Source organism: Phocoena sinus, chromosome 3 (genome assembly GCF_008692025.1).
Source record: "Phocoena sinus isolate mPhoSin1 chromosome 3, mPhoSin1.pri, whole genome shotgun sequence".
Classification (NCBI taxonomy): Eukaryota; Metazoa; Chordata; class Mammalia; order Artiodactyla; family Phocoenidae; genus Phocoena; species Phocoena sinus.
Window position 1 is genome coordinate 150621723 of NC_045765.1, and position 17696 is coordinate 150639418.

At 34.9% G+C, this 17696-nt stretch overlaps 1 long non-coding RNA gene and 1 pseudogene across 1 annotated transcript; both read left to right on the forward strand.

Moving 5' to 3' along the window:
• Window positions 1-1173: 1173 nt before the first annotated feature.
• LOC116752194 lies at window positions 1174-1694 on the forward strand (annotated as a pseudogene).
• Window positions 1695-4869: 3175 nt separating this feature from the next.
• Window positions 4870-9405, forward strand: LOC116751852. Its single transcript, XR_004349354.1, has 3 exons — window positions 4870-5028; window positions 7361-7441; window positions 9235-9405. It is a non-coding gene; the product is annotated as an uncharacterized LOC116751852 (long non-coding RNA).
• Window positions 9406-17696: the final 8291 nt, after the last annotated feature.

A 17696-nucleotide genomic window follows, 5' to 3' on the forward strand; every position in this document is an offset into this window, starting at 1 on the left:
TTATTACTGCCGTTATGCCCATCCTCACTGAACAGAAATAATTTACAGTAATCTGTGATCTCTCTAGAAAAGGAAATGGCATTAAGGGAAATCACAGATCGGCAGAGAGGTAATTAATTAAATATTAAATTAAATCTTGACAGCAAGCTTTCAGAGGCAGCAAAAAATCTCCATTGATGATACAAAGCAAATACACTTAACATCTTTTCTCATCTGTAGTATCTCAATAGATACTATACAGATCTAATACAGACCTAGATAACAGATCTAATGATCTGTCACATGAAACACCTGCTCCAAAGTTTCTATTCTCCCAACTCCTAAAAACATGAGTTCTACAACCCAAGCTAGTAGGTAGATTCTTGCCCCTTTTTTTCTTCTCTCACATTGCTTAAGAGGCTTTCTACTTCAGTTATCTGTAACTCCAGAGTAGTTTAAGTTATTCAACTTTTTCTGAATTTCATTTTAGTGCATCTCAAGAGGCTGACATTGATCAAACTCAGAGAATCTATCTTTTAGTTCAAAGACTGGGTAAAAATCTGTAAATGCCTGTGCGTGAATGCATAGTTAGGGTCAGTATTACTTTTTCAGTACCCATACTTTTACACTGCACCTGACCTGTTGCACTGATAAACACTATCAAGTATTCTAGTTTGCAAAAACTGTAAGGACCACTTCACATGCATCTCTGGGGAACTAGCTATTGGAACTGTCCTCAAATTTATCCTGCTGAGGCTAAAGTTTTCTTATCTATAAAATACTCTTCAGGGACTTACTTGGGGGTCCAGTGGTGAAGATTCCATGCTTCTACTTCAGGGAGCACAGGTTCAATTCCTGGTCAGGGAGAAAAGATCATGTATGCCATGCCATGCAGTCAAAAATAATAATAATAATAAAATACTATTCATTACTTAATTAAAAAAATAATGCGGGAAGCAGTAAAAGCCCTCAATTCCAGAAGGTGAGAAAGCTTGGGGATAGAGAACTGTGAAGTTCTTTTAATTAGTCCAGCACAGAAAGACTGATTTACCTAGAATACCATTTGCTTAGTTTTCATGAAGTGCTTACTTCTGCGTCTATGACCCTTTCTTCCAACCCCAGGCCCTCTTTGCCCCCCTTTGACAGCTGAGTCCTCTTCACTTGGTTCTGGATTCCAAGGCCAGGCCAGTCTAGATGGGATCTCTCTCACCTGAATATGAAAGTGATGATGATTCATATTGGACCTAACTCAGTATACAAGAAGACACCGCTGGTAGAATCTATGTTTGGCCATAGTTTGGCACTTCCGGTAGAACAATACTCAGTAGCCATCCAGATTGCACTGGCCATTGTGCAGGATTTTTGTTCCAGAAAGTTGGAAAACTTACAGCAACAGTAGGTTGCTGGCCATCTTCTTCAGATTTACCAGTCAAAGTATGTGCAAATCAACTGGGACAGAGTTGAAAAAAGATATAAAGAAAGCAGGAAGACCTGATTTAGAAATGAGCAAATAAAGCAGCACCTGAAATCAGCAATATAATTGAAGCAGCAACAGAATTTATCAAACAGGACATTGTGATGTTCAGTGGATTTGTGAGAGGCTATTTGCTAGGCCTTGCCTCTTAAGGACATGAGTGTTCTGTCACAGTGGATTCAACCTGAGAGGAGAAGGGGTGGTAACATGATGATGTCTCTACAGTTCCAGACACCAGATTCTCCAGGGTGTGAAGAAAAAAGTAGTTGGGCAAAATGGAGCTCGCAACTTACTGTTTGTCTTCTGACAAATCCTGGAGTGCAGCCAAAAAATAAATAAAGTGAATCCACTTTAAAAAATATATATGTTTGCAATAAACTAAAAGGATTGTAATGCCCTTTTGTGGAAGGTCTTAGAAATAATAGAATTATTGAATATATTAAATAGATTCTACTGATATAAAATAATAATAATGGGGGAAAAATCACTGCTGTTCTAGTCTCTGTGACATAATTAGTGCAGCTTGTATCTCCCAAACCTTACCATTCTGTTTCTCTTGCAGGACCAGAATACGGTGCTGCCCTTTGCATTCTCTGCTTCCCAGCACAGAAAACACGGGCAAAGAACAGGCAAGGAAGCTGGACATTTAAGCCACTCTAAACTACAGATTATTCTTGAAGGAGAATCTTTTAAGGAACTGAGTTTTTGGTTTTCCATGTATAGTAATGAATATATACAACTGAATTTTACAGTTATTTTTAAACAGTTGTATACATGTTTTCTTAACTGAGAGATGACTAATTTTAGTTTTTCTGTTTTCACTTGTATTCATTACAACGTTTTTTAAATTATAAGCCTTGAATCAATATACTTATGTGAGTGTTGATAAGAGTAATCATTTCTAAGCTTGTTTGTCTCATGCCATAATATATACACATATTTCAAGATATTGAATTTATAGAAAATATATAGAAAAATATATGGAAGTGAATATTTAGAGAAAAAATCACTACTGATCACACCTTGTCAAATTATAAGTTATGACAATTTCCCCTATTGTCAATACAAATGCTGTCAATGCATTTGTATATGCAATGAAACTTTTGAAAATTCATGTAGGAAAATTATATCAGACAGCTCACAGATTAGATTGTACAAATATTGAGTACATTAATGATTATTCATTAAAAACAATCCTAGGTAAAAACAGTAATAAGATATCGGTATTAAGCCAATCCTTTGAAGTAAAAAGTAATGGCATATAGGGTGTTAATAGATATTAGAGACATAAATTAAAGTGATTGGGCTAACTAAGGCTATAATTCCACACTAGCAATTCAGATTATTATGAGTGTTTTGTAGTGTCAGCCTGAGAATGCTCAAGGAAGTATATTCCAAACTTCCTTAATGATAAATGTCACCAGACTAGATAGCTAAACGTAATGGTTATCAGACCTCTGCCCCAAGAGATTCTCATTCAGTAGATTGTATTGTGACATTGTTATCTATAGTGTATCTGTAGTCCTCCTGGGAACTCGTCAGGCAAGCTTGAAAATCACCAAGGCTAAGAGAAGGTCTGTGACCTTGGCACACTCTGAGCCTTTTAATCTTCCTCATTTGTACTTAAAGTTTGTGAAATAGGTTATAATTGTCAGATTATATAAGCTATTTGTTTTATTTTACAGCATTTGCTCACCTGGTCTTATTTGTGACTAACAACTCTGTGAACTACTTGATATATATTTCATATATTCTTTACTTGGATTTAAGGATGCACATGCGTTCTAAAACTTAATGTGCATGAGGATCACTTGGACAAATCATTAAAATGCAAATGCATGCTCTGCCTCATAGATTTTGATTCATTTGGTCTCTGATGGGACCTAGGAATTCACATTTGAAATAAGCACTCCTGCTGATTCTGATGAAAGTGCTGTACAGATTATATATTCAGAAATCCCACTGTAGAGAACTGATGAATTAAAATCACAGTGACTGTTGGAAATCCACCTAAATCTAAACAAACCCTGTGGAAATACTTCTGTGTTTGGAGCTTCCTACCAGCTGCCAACGTATTACCTGAATTTTACTATAAATGGTGCACTTGAATGTCATAAGAGATTATCTTTATTCATTGGAATTATTTTGAGATTCATTCTATTTAAAAGACACTACAAGGAGGCTTCCCTGGTGGCGCAGTGGTTGAGAGTCCGCCTGCCAATGCAGCGGACTCGAGCTCGTGCCCCAGTCCGGGAAGATCACACATGCCGCGGAGCGGCTGGGCCCGTGAGCCATGGCCGCTGAGCCTGCGCGTCCAGAGCCTGTGCTCTGCAACGTGAGAGGCCACAACAGTGAGAGGCCCGCGTACCACAAGAAAAAAAAAAAAAAAGACACTACAAGGACAGAACTTCTAGGTGATTTAATTAAGACAAAACTCTTATTATTTGCTATTTATGTAAACTATTTTATTTTTAATGTCCAAGCAAAAAAATTGTTTGCAGTTGTAACTATACTCTTTACCAATGTACCAAAAACTCCACAGAGAAACTGGTATCATATTTTCCTACAGGAAATCTTGCAATTTTGCAGTTCACATTTTTAGTTAGGTAAAATACAACTTTCATTACTATGCACAGTGAGAATTTAAATGTTTCTGATCCTTTCTGCAATAAAATGTTATGTACATGCTTTAAGACAGTTGAATTACTATGCTTCTCACTAATGATGGAGTAAAATTTTACGTGAATGTGTTATAATATTTCTGAATCTCATTAAATATTACCTTCGTAGAATTTTATTTTAGAACAATAGCTATCATCTCTTAATTGTTATGATCCTGAAACACACCAAATGCATTTCACTTGGTCAAATTTGCATTGTAACTTATTTTAAATGTTTAATCTTCGACATCTGAGTTATTAGAAGGGTTGATTCAAAAATCGAATGTGTCTGGCTTGCAGAAGAATGAAACTGTCAATCCTATAATGATTAAAATAATGGATTAACAAATGTGCTAACCATATAAACAGTGGCTTTTTATATTGGTGTATCAGTGTTTTAAATTAGGTAAAATTTGTCAATGTGATCAGCTTTATCATTTTTACTTTCAGATGATATAGTCCAATTTAATGAGGAATAATAACACTGGCTTTCTCACAGAGTTATTACCACAATGCAATCAGCAAAGTATGTTAACAATTTGGATAAACAGTCCTTGTGTGTGTGTGTGTGTGTGTGTGTGTATGAAAGTGCACATATGCCTGTGTGCACACAGAGTACATGTTTAATTATAATATTGATATTTTAAAATAGTTATATTTATCTGTGTGAACACGCTTTATTTCTATTTTGAACAGAGTGTTATTAATTCAACCATGCTATTGACCATCTATTTCTAATTTCCTAAATAATTATTTTAAACAGAAGTCATGTTCCTTTATCCAGGCTGGTTTTCCTCATCGAAATTGTGTGTAGAAGAATAATATCTTGATGAGAAAAAGAAGAAAGACTGCACAGTCTAACCCTGATTTTAGAGGGAGAGCTTTTTATCTTCATCCCTGACATCAAAAGAGGAGGTATCATAACACTTTAAAGCTTGAGCTTTTTATTTGACGGAGATTAGAAAATAAGGAACTCTGGATTTTGTACTTGTTTACCTGAAAACATCAAATTTAATACAACTCAAAAGATATATTCTAGTTTACTTTTCATATGTCATTGTTATAGTCAAATGTTCTCTTTTTTCCAAGAAGATAAAGTTTTCCTCCGTGAATATTATTTTTTTTAACTTTTCATTTTATATTGGAGTATAGTTTTTTTGTTTTGTTTTGTTTTGTTTGCCACACCATGCGGCTTGTGGGATTTTAGTTCCCTGACAAGGGATCGAACCCAGGCCCTTATCAGTGAAAGTGCAGAGCCCTAACCACTGGACCGCGAGGGAATTCCCTGGAGTATAGTTGATTAACAATGTTGTGTTAGTTTCAGGTGTACAGCAAAGTGGTTCAGTTATACATATACATGTATCTATTCTTTTTCAAATTCTTTTCCCTTTTAGGTTGTTACATAATATTGAGCAGATTTCCCTGTGCTATACAGTAGGTCCTTGTTGGTTATCCATCTTAAATACAGCAGTGTGTACATGTCAATCCCACACTCTCTAACCATTCCTTCCCCCCATCCTTCCCCCCTGGTAACCATAAGTTTGTTCTCTAAGTCTGTGAGTCTGTTTCTATTTTGTAAATAAGTTCATTTGTCTCATTTGTTTTTAGATTTCGCATATAAGTTATATCATACAATATTTCTCTTTCTCTGTCTGACTTACTTCACTCAGTATGACAATCTCTAGGTCCATCCATGTTGTTGCAAATGGCATGATTTCATTCTTTTTAATGGCTGAGTAATATTCCATTGTATATACGTACCACTTCTTCTTTATCCATTCCTCTGTCGATGGACATTTAGGTTGTTTCCATGTCTTGGCTATTGCAAACAGTGCTGCAATGAACATTAGGGTGCATGTATCCTTTCAGACCATGTTCTTCTCTGGATATATGCCCAGGAGTGAGATTGCAGGATCATATGGTAGCTCTATTTTTAGTTTTTTAAGGAAACTTCATACTGTTTTCCATAGTGGCTGTACTATGTACTATTCACATTCCCACCAAAAGTGTAGGAGGCTTCCCTTCTCTCCACACCTTCTCCAACATTTATTGTTTGTGGATTTTAAAATTTGTATGGAGACACAAAAGACCCTGAATAGCCAAAGTAATCTAGAGAAAGAAAAATGGTGCTGGAGGAATAAGGCTCCCTGACTTCAGATTATACTACAAATGTATAGTCATCAAAACAATATGCTACTGGCACAAAAATAGAAATATAGAGCAATGGAATATGATAGAAAGCCCAGAAATAAACCCACACACCTATGGTCAATTAATCTATGACAAAGGAGGCAAGACTATACAATGGGGGAAAGACAGTGTCTTCAATAAATCGTGCTAGGAGAACTGGACAGCTACATGTAAAAAAATGAAATTAGAACATTCTTTAATGCCATACACAAAAATAAGGTCAAAATAGATTAAAGACCTAAATGTGAGACCATAAACTATAAAACTCTTAAAGGAAAACATAGGTAGAACACTCTCTGACATAAATTGCAGCAATATCTTTTTCGATCCATCTCCCAGAGTAATGGAAATAAAAACAAAAATAAAGAAATGGGACCTAATTAAATTCAAAAGTTTTTGCACAGCAAAGGAAACCATAAACAAAATGAAAAGACAACCCACAGAATGGGAGAAAATATTTGCAAATGATGTGACCAACAAGGGATTAGTCTGCAAAATTTATAAACAGCTCATGTGGTTTAATATCATCAAAACAAACAACCCAAACAGAAAATGGGCAGAAGACCTAAATAGATATTTCTCCAAAGAAGATATACAGATGACCAAGAGGCACATGAAAAGATATTCAACATTGCTAATTATTAGAGAAATGCAGATCAAAACTATCGATACAATGAGATATTACCTCACACCAGTCAAAATGGCTATCATCAAAAAATCCACAAACAATAAATACTGGTAAATATTATTTTTATTTTGTATTATAAGTAATTGTTTTTAATAGCTAAGAATTAATACATTTATAACAATGTCTTAAAAACAGAGAAAATCACAATTTGTGAGAATTTAAAGCCAAAATAGATCTATTTATTTCTAAAACATAAAATTGAAAAATGATTATTATTACAAGTATTCAAGTGCGGCATGAGCAATGCTTAAAAAGATTTATAGACTTGTATTTCATCTAATATAGGAAATCATTCTAGATACTTATTTGTCCAGGGGATTAGTTAAACAAATGTCTCTAACCTATTTAAATTTGTCATCTCAATTGAAGACAGGTCTCAAGAAGTGAATTGGTGGACTCTGAAACACATGGACACACTTTGTGGCCGTCCTATTATTTAGAAGCTAAAAGGTAATTACAAATCACAGAGGTGGCAGCGGCTCGAAGGGGTCAGGTTAGAAAGGCAGGGAGAAAAATTATGGTCTAATTTTTTTAAAAAAGGATGTGTGTTTAAACCCAATTGAGTTATTTAATGAGTAGATTTAGAGAAAGGATGGTACCCTGTCACACCACTTTAGCATACTGAATAGCTCAAGGGGAAAAAGTTGCTAGGAAGCTTTAATTAATTTCCTTCATCTAATCCTCGGTTAACACTAAACAAGCCACTGTCACATGCATCATATGAATTCCAAGGACAAAGTAAAAGCCATTTAAAAGTAGTCATATCCCAATAAGGTTATTAAGAGACTATTTCTAAGTTCCTCATTAAAGTTAATGCATTTAACACTAATACTGTTCAAAATCCATATTACAGTCCAGCAATTACATAAAATATTGATTGCTTTGGTGTGTCCTTATATACTAATGTATTATATTTTTAAATAACTTAGTGAGGCAAAAGTCCAGGTTATTTAGTTTCAGCTTGTTGTGAAAGATTGCAACTCCTGTAACAGCTTTAAATTGCAATAGCTCAAGCCTTTGGGTATATCAGTTTTTGTCTCTAAAATTGAGTGCCAGCATCACAGCCTCTGTATTTTGTCTAGAGCTTTTCTCAAGGTTATACAAAACAATAGGAGATTAATGGGGTAACATAGTAGAAAGTTTTATGAATGATAAATATTATCCCTATTTTTCTGTAGGAGAAATGGAGTCATATGTAGGTTAAGTAACCATTAAAACTGTTATAGAAAAGGATCCACTTATGCTGCATTTAACTGCATTCCAAGCACTTATTCTTTGCTAATCTCCTTAACTGTCACTTTGAGTGCCAAAGGTGAGGTAAGGGTATGTATCCTGTATAAACATATGCAAATTTTGAATCATTTAAGCTGTCTTTTCAAGTATTGATCAATATATCAAGTTTGATGATCAAAAACCAGAATTTTCCTTACTCTTTGCCAAAAAGCCCCTTTTAGTGAGATTTTCTTTAATGTAATGAGGGGGGGCTGGGGGGAGACATAGGTTTGCATATAAATGTATTTCCCAACAGTAAACTTACTTCCCCAAACATCTAGTACTATCATCTCAACTGAAAAGCTGGTGTAGAAAGAATGTCAAAGTCCATGCTGGAGAATAAAATCCTTCCCCACTGAAAACTGTAGAGCAGGTCTGAAGGGAATGACAACATCTCTCGCTATCTTAAGGAAATTCTTTTTCGTTTCTTTTTTCCTGTCAAAATGCAGCTTAATTCAGTATGAAGACTATGTATAGTGGCTTGTTGCATAAGGTCCTACAACATTTTATGCATAACGGTAATAAAAGTGTTTTAATGATACATTTTTCCATTAAGACTTTGGAAGAATATATTGTTGGCATAATGGGTAGAATGAGAGAGTATCTTACAATGTACGGCAAGAGGAGGTGGGAAAGTTAAAGTAAAAGAAAAAAAAATCATTGTATATTATTTTACATGAAATAAAATTTAATTAATAACAATAATTTGTAAAGTGAGGAGCGTAGCCAAACATAAATGTGAGTGAAATGAAACTAATATCAGAGACTAAAGAGAAATCTTCATAGATTCACTCTTCTGTAGAAATTGAAGACAGATAAAGGGAAAAGGGCATGGAGAGAATCAAGTTTTTAATTTTCATACAAAACATTACAAATCCATTGATATCAGATAAGTTCTTTGTATTTAGACCTCCAATGTGAGTGGTGGGAGCTATTTCAATGTCCCTAAATTCTTTCTCAATGAATTTCAGATTTCCTCTACATATATTGAAGAGAAATGTCGTGAATTTTTAAAAGAAATTAGTTCAAATGGAAAATAAGAAGAAATGGAGAAGAAAGAGAAGACAGAGGAGGTGAAGGATGAAGAGAAGAAGAACAAGGGAAAGCACATCATTAACATCTATGAAAACATATGGTCAAGAGAAAAATACACTCCCCCTACAAAGAACTGGGGAGATCAGTGTCCGGCCCTCTTTCTGCCAGTTTACTTTGTAATTGTTTTGTCCAATTTACCTTAGGCTAGCCATGTATTTCCTCCCTACTTTACATACACATGGAAATTGCACATTTTCTAGGATTGGGCTGAAACAAGTTGTGTCTTGAACACGTGGCAAATTTCCTACTCTCTTCTAAGCAAAGTCAAAATATGCCAAGAAAATATATCACATGGAGGTATAACACAACACAGGGTAAGGTGCATTTGGAAGCAAGCAAAGACTTTCTTAACAGATGAAAAACTTTCTAGAGCCCAGGCCTCCTGAAAAAGAAAGTTCAGCATGAATATAAAGAGAGGAAGAGACTGCTACGGAATGAGCTTAAAAGAGTAGGAAGGGATCATGTTATTAGTTTGCAGTTTTATTAAGTAGAAAAGAGAAACTGTGGAAATACCTTACATGTGATAACAGTAGGATGAGTTCGTGTTTCTGTAAACTGTTTCCTTTGCAGTCTGAACACTGGATTAGAAAGCAAGAAAGAAAAAAAAAAGGAATTCAGATCAACAGGTTAAGGGTCACTTCAGCAGTTAACAGAAAGATAGTGGCAGCTGGAAAGAGGTGACAGTAGAAATGGAGAAAATAAATAATGTAGGAGGGAGAATAAAGAATTTTTGGTGCTTTGTGACAGGTGGGCAAAGGTGTCTTGCATGATAACTGTATTAATGGAATGTCAATCCATTTACTAAGAAAGAGATTCAGGAATAGGAGAGATTTTGATGGAATAATATCACAAGTTAAGTTTGGGACAAGTAAAATTTGAGTGGAGCTGTCCAACTGTCTGCAAGATATTACCAAGTAGAAAAAATAAGATTTCTGGGCTATAAAGAAAGTATGTGAGTACAATAGGCCTTATAGACAAGCAGAGGTACTGGATAAATTGGGTTTAAAAGCTTGACCATTTACAAACAATTTTCCTAATCAAAGGATTATACCTCAGTTTCTTCACCTGCAAAAGTGGGATTGCAGTGGCACCTCTTGACATTGATCTTAGAGGATCATTGTGGAAATTCAATGAGATATTATATGCAAGACACTTGTCATACGTCTAGAGTTTTATACATATTCACAAATGTTATTATTGCCGTCACTATCATCACCATTTAAGCATCTGAGAATGTTAAGCATCTTAAGAAGAAGGGATGTCTCGAGATTAAATGAGCAACCTCAGCATTGGAATACAGTTAGGGGAGGGGAATCCAGAACACAAAACTGAGTAATATGGGCAGCATTGGAAGTACATATATAACTATGAAAATGTTATGCAATAGATATGAAAAAATTTCAGAGTCCAAAGAAAATGAGGGTTGAAAAATGTCCACTTTATTTAACAATAAGGACATATTGAATACACTTGCAAAGCAAATAAAAAATATATATAAATGTATCATTAGCATGGCTTAGGCATGAAATTTTTGGAGAGTAGCTATGCATAAGTAGCCACCAGTAGTAGATAGCTAATATTAGCAAAATTTTTTGTGCATAGCAGATGGCACAGTTTTGGGAATTGAAGAGAACAAAAGGAGAAGAAAAAGAGAGAAGCTGACAAATTTATCAATTAATTAACTGGAGAAATAATCTTGCCATTTTTTTGGAGGAGAGCAAGCTTAGAGTTATAAGAGAGGCATATGGTCAAATAATCCTTTAGATATGCAAATATTGGCAATGGCTTTCTTCAGTGGAGTAGAGATGAGTAATATGATCTCTATGAACTGGTAGGACTAAGAAAAATTTCTGTTTAAAGTTGGAACAACTTATTTGGTCAATGATCCATACTGTTCCATACATGGAAATGTTGTAAAATATCAGTCAGATATCAATCATATAGATCCAACATCATTCCTTAAAGAGAGACATTTTACAATGACTCAATCTTGGAATATTTATTCCTCCATATTTCGTAAATTCCTCCATATTTCTCCTTCAAAAAGAATCCTCCTCATCAGCAGTTCTTCATGTTTGTCTCATCAAATTAACCAAAATCCTGCTTATTAGCAAACCTCACACGAATTATCATACTATTTCTCTCCTTTTCTTCATTAACAAACATCTTGAGAAAACTTCCTACTTTTAATTTCTTCTATTCTTTCTTTTTCACCTTTGTTAATTTTTCTCCGTTTGCCTCTTAAATGTGAACATTCCAGTAGATTTTTTTTTTCTAGCTTATAGTCTCTCCTCATTCTACATATTCTCATGCAGCAATTTGATCTTCAGACACGTTTTCAGTCTGGATGATATGCAGACACGTTCAGCTCAGACTCGAATCCAACTGCTAACATTTTTAGTTCCAAACCAGGAGGTAGGAGGCTGACAGTGAAAATAAGTGGAAAGTCAGACAAGTAAACTGCCCCTGAAACCAAGTCTTCCCTGAAGGCCTATGATGGTATATTTATCCCAGATCCCAAGGTTGAATAGCCTTAGAGGGAATAGGAGACAATATTTTGTACTGACACAAGATGGTCAGCTGGAATCGATATTTTGGATGAAACTGGGACTTTGAAAGGGTTATACCTTTATGGAAAAGTCAGCAGGAAATAAAAAGTGCATTTGTTTACATGACAGAAATCTTCCAAAATGGCCTGAATGCTAGATGGCGAATGCAAGGCAAGCTCTCGTGAAAAATCATACATGGTAATTCTGCTATTTTGTAGGATTTGGGTTTTAAATTTACGTTACTCATAGAGTCAAGGAAATACAAACTCAAAAAGTTAAAGATATGACTAATTGGTATCACTCCAGAAACTTAATAGAAACAAAAGAAAATATTTTCCAGATTAGCCATTCTGATTGGTATAAAGTGTTATTTTGTCTTTTCCCCAACATCTAGGGAAGTTAAGCACCTTTTCATATATGTATTGGTTATTTGGATATCTTTGTTTGTAAAAGGCCTGTTCAAGTGTTTTGTTCATTTTTTCTATGATTTATTCATAGAAATTTATTTGAATAAATTCAAATTTATTCAATTTCTTAGTAAATATTTATGTATATCTTACAAATATATGAATTGAAAATATATTTTCCCATGCTGAAGCTTGCCTTTTTAGACTCTTAAAGGTGTCTCTTGATAAGTAGAACGTCTTTATTTTATGTAGGTAAACTTGTATTTTTTTTTCCTCTATGCTTAGTGGTTTCTGAATTTAAGAAATCTTTCACACTCAACAGAATAGGTAAAATGAAAAGAAAAACAGTATCAAGTGTTGGCAATTTTATGGAACAACTAAACATCTAGTGTTCATTGACCCAACTATTTTGGAAAACTGTCAGTATTGTACTAAAACTGAACAATATTATTCCATATTACCCAACAATTCCACTGTTAGATAAGTAACCTATTTATAGAAATTACTATACATATTTACCTAAAACTTTGAACAAAACTATTGGTATCAACACTACATATAATGTAGCCAAAAAATGGAAACAACCTTAATGTCATCAGTAATAGAATGAATACACAGATTTTGCTACAGTCACACAATGGAATGATAAGGAATAAACTGGGTACACACACATAGTAGTTCAATAAATTATTATTATTTTGTCTTGAGTATGCTAAGACTCTTTCTTTATTCAAAAGGTCTAATAATTTCACTTTGGATATATCTTGGCATTGATTATTATGACTACATTTACTAGGCAGCTTTAGATATTTCTTTATTTCAATAAATGGTTACAGGAGTACACAGGTTTGAGAATATTTTTGTTGTTGTTTTTGATTTATTTTTTAACCACTATGGGAAATACTTAAGTATTTTTATACATACAGAGAAAAGAGCAACTGATAAGAGAACTAAAAATGTAGAAGAGAGCAAGTCCTAAATATAGGGCAATATTTCAGTACTGAAACAGATGGAAGAAGATAGAATCCAATGCAGAGACAGTTGATATAAGCTTGCAAAAGAAATGAGCACCCAGCCTTTGGAACTGAGGAAAAGGAAGCATGTAGCTGAGTTTCTGAATAAAAAATACTATGTGATTGACAAAGAAAATTCCTATCTTGTGTCTTCTGACCCTAATAATTCTAGTGAAGCACAAGGCAAGGTCAAGAGCTGAGAAAGAGGATAGAAGTGACATAGAGGTTACTCTATATTAATGACATCTTTCAATAGCTAATTCATGGGAAGCTTTAAGTTATGAGGAATTTGAACAGAAGGGTAGTTCAAATGATTAGTGAGGGTTTAATAGAGAGCTGTGATCAAAAAACAAGTATCGAATCAGAATGAATGGGTTTGAAACCCACTTCTACCACTTCCGTATTTTGTGACTTTGAGTGTCAGGTTATTCATCTGTAAAATGAGAGTAAAAAAATTGATATTCCTATAGGATTACTATGAAGATACAAAGAAATAATAAGAGGTAAAATGATAGACACACTATCTTAATTAGTTACTTGCTTTTTTTTTTTTTTTGGTTAGTCAGTGGATCTATAGTGACAGGATAAGAAAGTAGAGAGATTAATAGAGTAGGAAAATGGCAATGGGTCAAGACTCATGATATATTCACTTTTATTTTTTTAGATCAAAAGTCAGTGAAGTAAGGAGTGAAGGAGATAAAAGGGTAAATGGTTTTAGTAAAACAAAAAAGAAGTAGATTAGCAGTCATCATTTAAGATATGGCAAAATTATGCTTGATGTCAATGTGTAAAATGTAAAAAAAGAAATTGCTAGAAAATGGAAAATTGTAAAGATTCTTAGTGGATTCAGGATGCCTTCGCTTACATACCTACTCACTTTTTAACCAACCTCTATGTGTGCTTACCTAACACTCAAATGACTTCGCTTTGCTAAGATCCGATATCTAATTTTATTTGATCTAGCAACAACATTCAGTACAGTTGAACTCTTTTTCCTTTTTAAAATACTCACATTTCTTGACTGGCCTCCAAGTTTTTACATTTTTTTCACAGTCCTCCTACATCCTTGTCTGCTCCATCACTATATTCTATGAAAATACGGCCACTTTCCAATGATCCCAAATACTGAGTTTGGGTGTCTTCAGTGTATAGGTGGTATAGTTTACTTAGTTCTGGGAAAAAAAGTGTGAATTGAGAACAGGAGAGCACAAATCTATATCCAGAGCAAATTTAATATTCAGAATTGCTTAGAATGGAAGATTCTATCTTTCTCTACTATGATGCTGGCTGCTTGAATCAGTAAGAATAGACATCCATCTCCATGGCTTCCTCTTTCCCATGGTAGGGAGAATAATCTTGATTTACTCCAAACCAGCCCTTACTAAAGTGTTCTAAATAATCCATATGTATTTTCCCTAGAACTCCTTAGCCCTACGCTTCTTGCATTATTCTTTTCAGGCCATTGACTTCATGGCAGAGTTCTCTACCACAGCACAGAATTTAGAGTATTTCCACACATCAGACATACATATTGGATAACTAAGTGTATTGCTTGTATCTTTGTCTATTAGTAGTACTTCCCATCACCAAAACCCTGGTCAGCCCAGGGAGAAAGGGGGCATTGCAATGAGATAGTAGTTAATTTTCCATAGTGGCGCTAGACCATGCCAAACTTTCAACCAGGCCTTTGTCTTTTCCACCTCTATCTATACAACTTCTGGTTGTAGAGAATCCCTTAAAACTCTGCCTAGCATCCTTACCTACCTCAGATATATTTATTACCATCAGATCTGCTGGATTATATACCTAAGTGGTAGCCTGCAATATCATGTAGCACCCTCTCTATGCTTCACTCAAATCAAGTTATCTTCTAAAATACCACATAAAAACACCAGAAGAGTAACCACAAGCCCTCTAAAATTCAAGTGGTCCACTAAAAACCACACCTCATTTTTTATAGGCTGGAAGTTCAAAGTATAACAAGTATTATAAATTAGGAGAATTTCCTCTAATGTCACAGAGCACTAGACTCACATAAATGTCACAAATAACTGCAGATGGATGAATCTTTGAAACGTTATCTCTCACCCTCTGGTTTGCCTGTGTCTTAGTAGATAAGACTACATGCTACTTACTGCTTCCCTGGTCTAATGAGTATATCACTAATATAGTGAATCAGCATGTTGTTTTCTGGAACATCAAAATGGTCTAGGTCCTAGTGAACTACAGAGCAAGAGACTTAACAGGGTCTGGTGAAAGTTAAAGGTTTGAAAACTGAGTGGTAGAAGTAGGAAAATTCTTATTAACAGTCTTATGCCTCAAGAGATGAAATTCTCATCACTCTATCAGACAAATGAGTGAGAATAAAAATGTTGTCCAAAGGTGAGTGAAATCTAGAATGAATGGTAAAGGAAATATAAGATAAATATCAACTTTGATTCTAGGATCACCTGTAACATCAAGGAATATATTGAAGGATATTGACATTGACCTCTACTCTGAGGGATTGTAGCTGCTCCTTCTTTCTTGAGACAGAATTCAGGGCCTCTTTTACTAATAACAGATTTGTATATCATAAGAGTGTATGCTATTTAATTGGCATGAAGGGTAAACTGTTACAGACCGAGTCAATACACCACTCATAGTTACTTGGGTCTTATTCATTTCCCTCACTTCTAGAGTGAAGGCAATGATTTTAAGATCCTGGCTCCAGTGACTGCCTCTCATCTCTGAACACCATAAGTTGTCCCAGGGTGCCAAAGGACCAGGGATGGATATTAGACACCTGTGTGCCCTCCAAGGCATGAGCTACAGCAGCTCCAGCATTCAGTCCACTTGAGCTGGACTCATGTCCAACTGAAAACTCCTGCCTTCCTAGTGGCCCAGTTTAGGTGAATTAATGCCTCATAAAGATTTTGATTATAAGAGACAGGAGGTGGAAAGCAACTAACAGAAATGTCTTTCCTTTCTTCCTTCAAGGAACTGCTCTATGTGGTGCTGTGTAATCTCATGGAGATGCTCCATAACTGAGCAATAGTACTTGTTTTTTTGAAACTATGCTCAGTTTGATAAAACATGACATTTTATTTCCTATCCCTCTTTTTCTACACTTTTGCTTTCAGTTGATTACCACTCCTCCAACAATAATTGAATATGTAAGATTTTCCTCATGTTCTGCTTTCTGGGAAACCAAGGCTAAAACATGATGCTTATCAGACAGGTAGGTAAGATAAAATTGAGGGCAAAGTAGAAACTATTTAAGCATTTTATAATCCCATGATTATCTGAGGCACAGAATTTGTGCCTTTAGTTACACTTACATTCCAAACCTCACAATATTATTGAGACTATAGGCCATACCTAAAACAGCAGAACTATGAGTCTTTACTACAGGAAAGACTTTTACAATTATGTTTTCCAAAAGCAGTTTTTCTAATGTGGACAGATGCAGCAAATTAATTTTTCTTCTTGTAAATCTATAAAAATATTGCAAATAACCTGTCACTTATGACCTTTAGAATGATATTGACCTTTTAATCTCATAATGGTGAAAAAGTGATAAAGTATAGCTGCACATAAATTGTATTTCAACCCCACCCACCCGTGAGAATTGATAAAACAATAAGCAGAAAAATACAGAGTTGTGCAGTACAATCACATACCAGGAGTAATGGACACCGGGAGTGTTTAATGGACTATTAATTATTTTTCACATCCAGAAAAGAAACATGTGTGTGCTGCTCTCCTCTGTATATAAACTAGGTTTTTACACAATGTTCGGCAACACGCAGACCTAAGTTCAAGAGGCCTGTACTACTGTTAGAACGAATGTGAAGAAGACAGTGTTATAATGAAAAATATATGAAACAGTGAAAAGTTCATGCCTACTTAAAGGCAACCTTATATTACATTGAAGTTTATGTACCAGTACTAATGAAAAGGGGTTCTTTTATGCTAAATTAAAGAATAGATGTATATCAGAGACTCTTTCTTGTTAATGCTTTAGCAGAGGATCACCAAAATGATCTCTCTTTCAAGAGAATACCTGCGTTACACATAGTCAGCAACTGGATGCCTGTGTATCTATGCTAAAGCTCCAGACATGTTTCCCTCAAGTTCTCTGACAAGGATAGAGGCTCCAAAGCCACCTGTTTGAGCTACTAAACCTCCTTTATGTTGCACCAGGTTCAAGGCTCTTGATCAAATAGCCAGTTACTTCTGGAAGGTAAAGGAATTGTGCAACGATGTAAAGGGTGTTTATACGTTTCTGCTCCCAGCCTCTTAAACTTCAGAATTTTTTTTTTTTTTTTGCCACACCGTGTAGCATATAGGATCTTCCCCAACCAGGGATCGAACTCACGCCCACTGT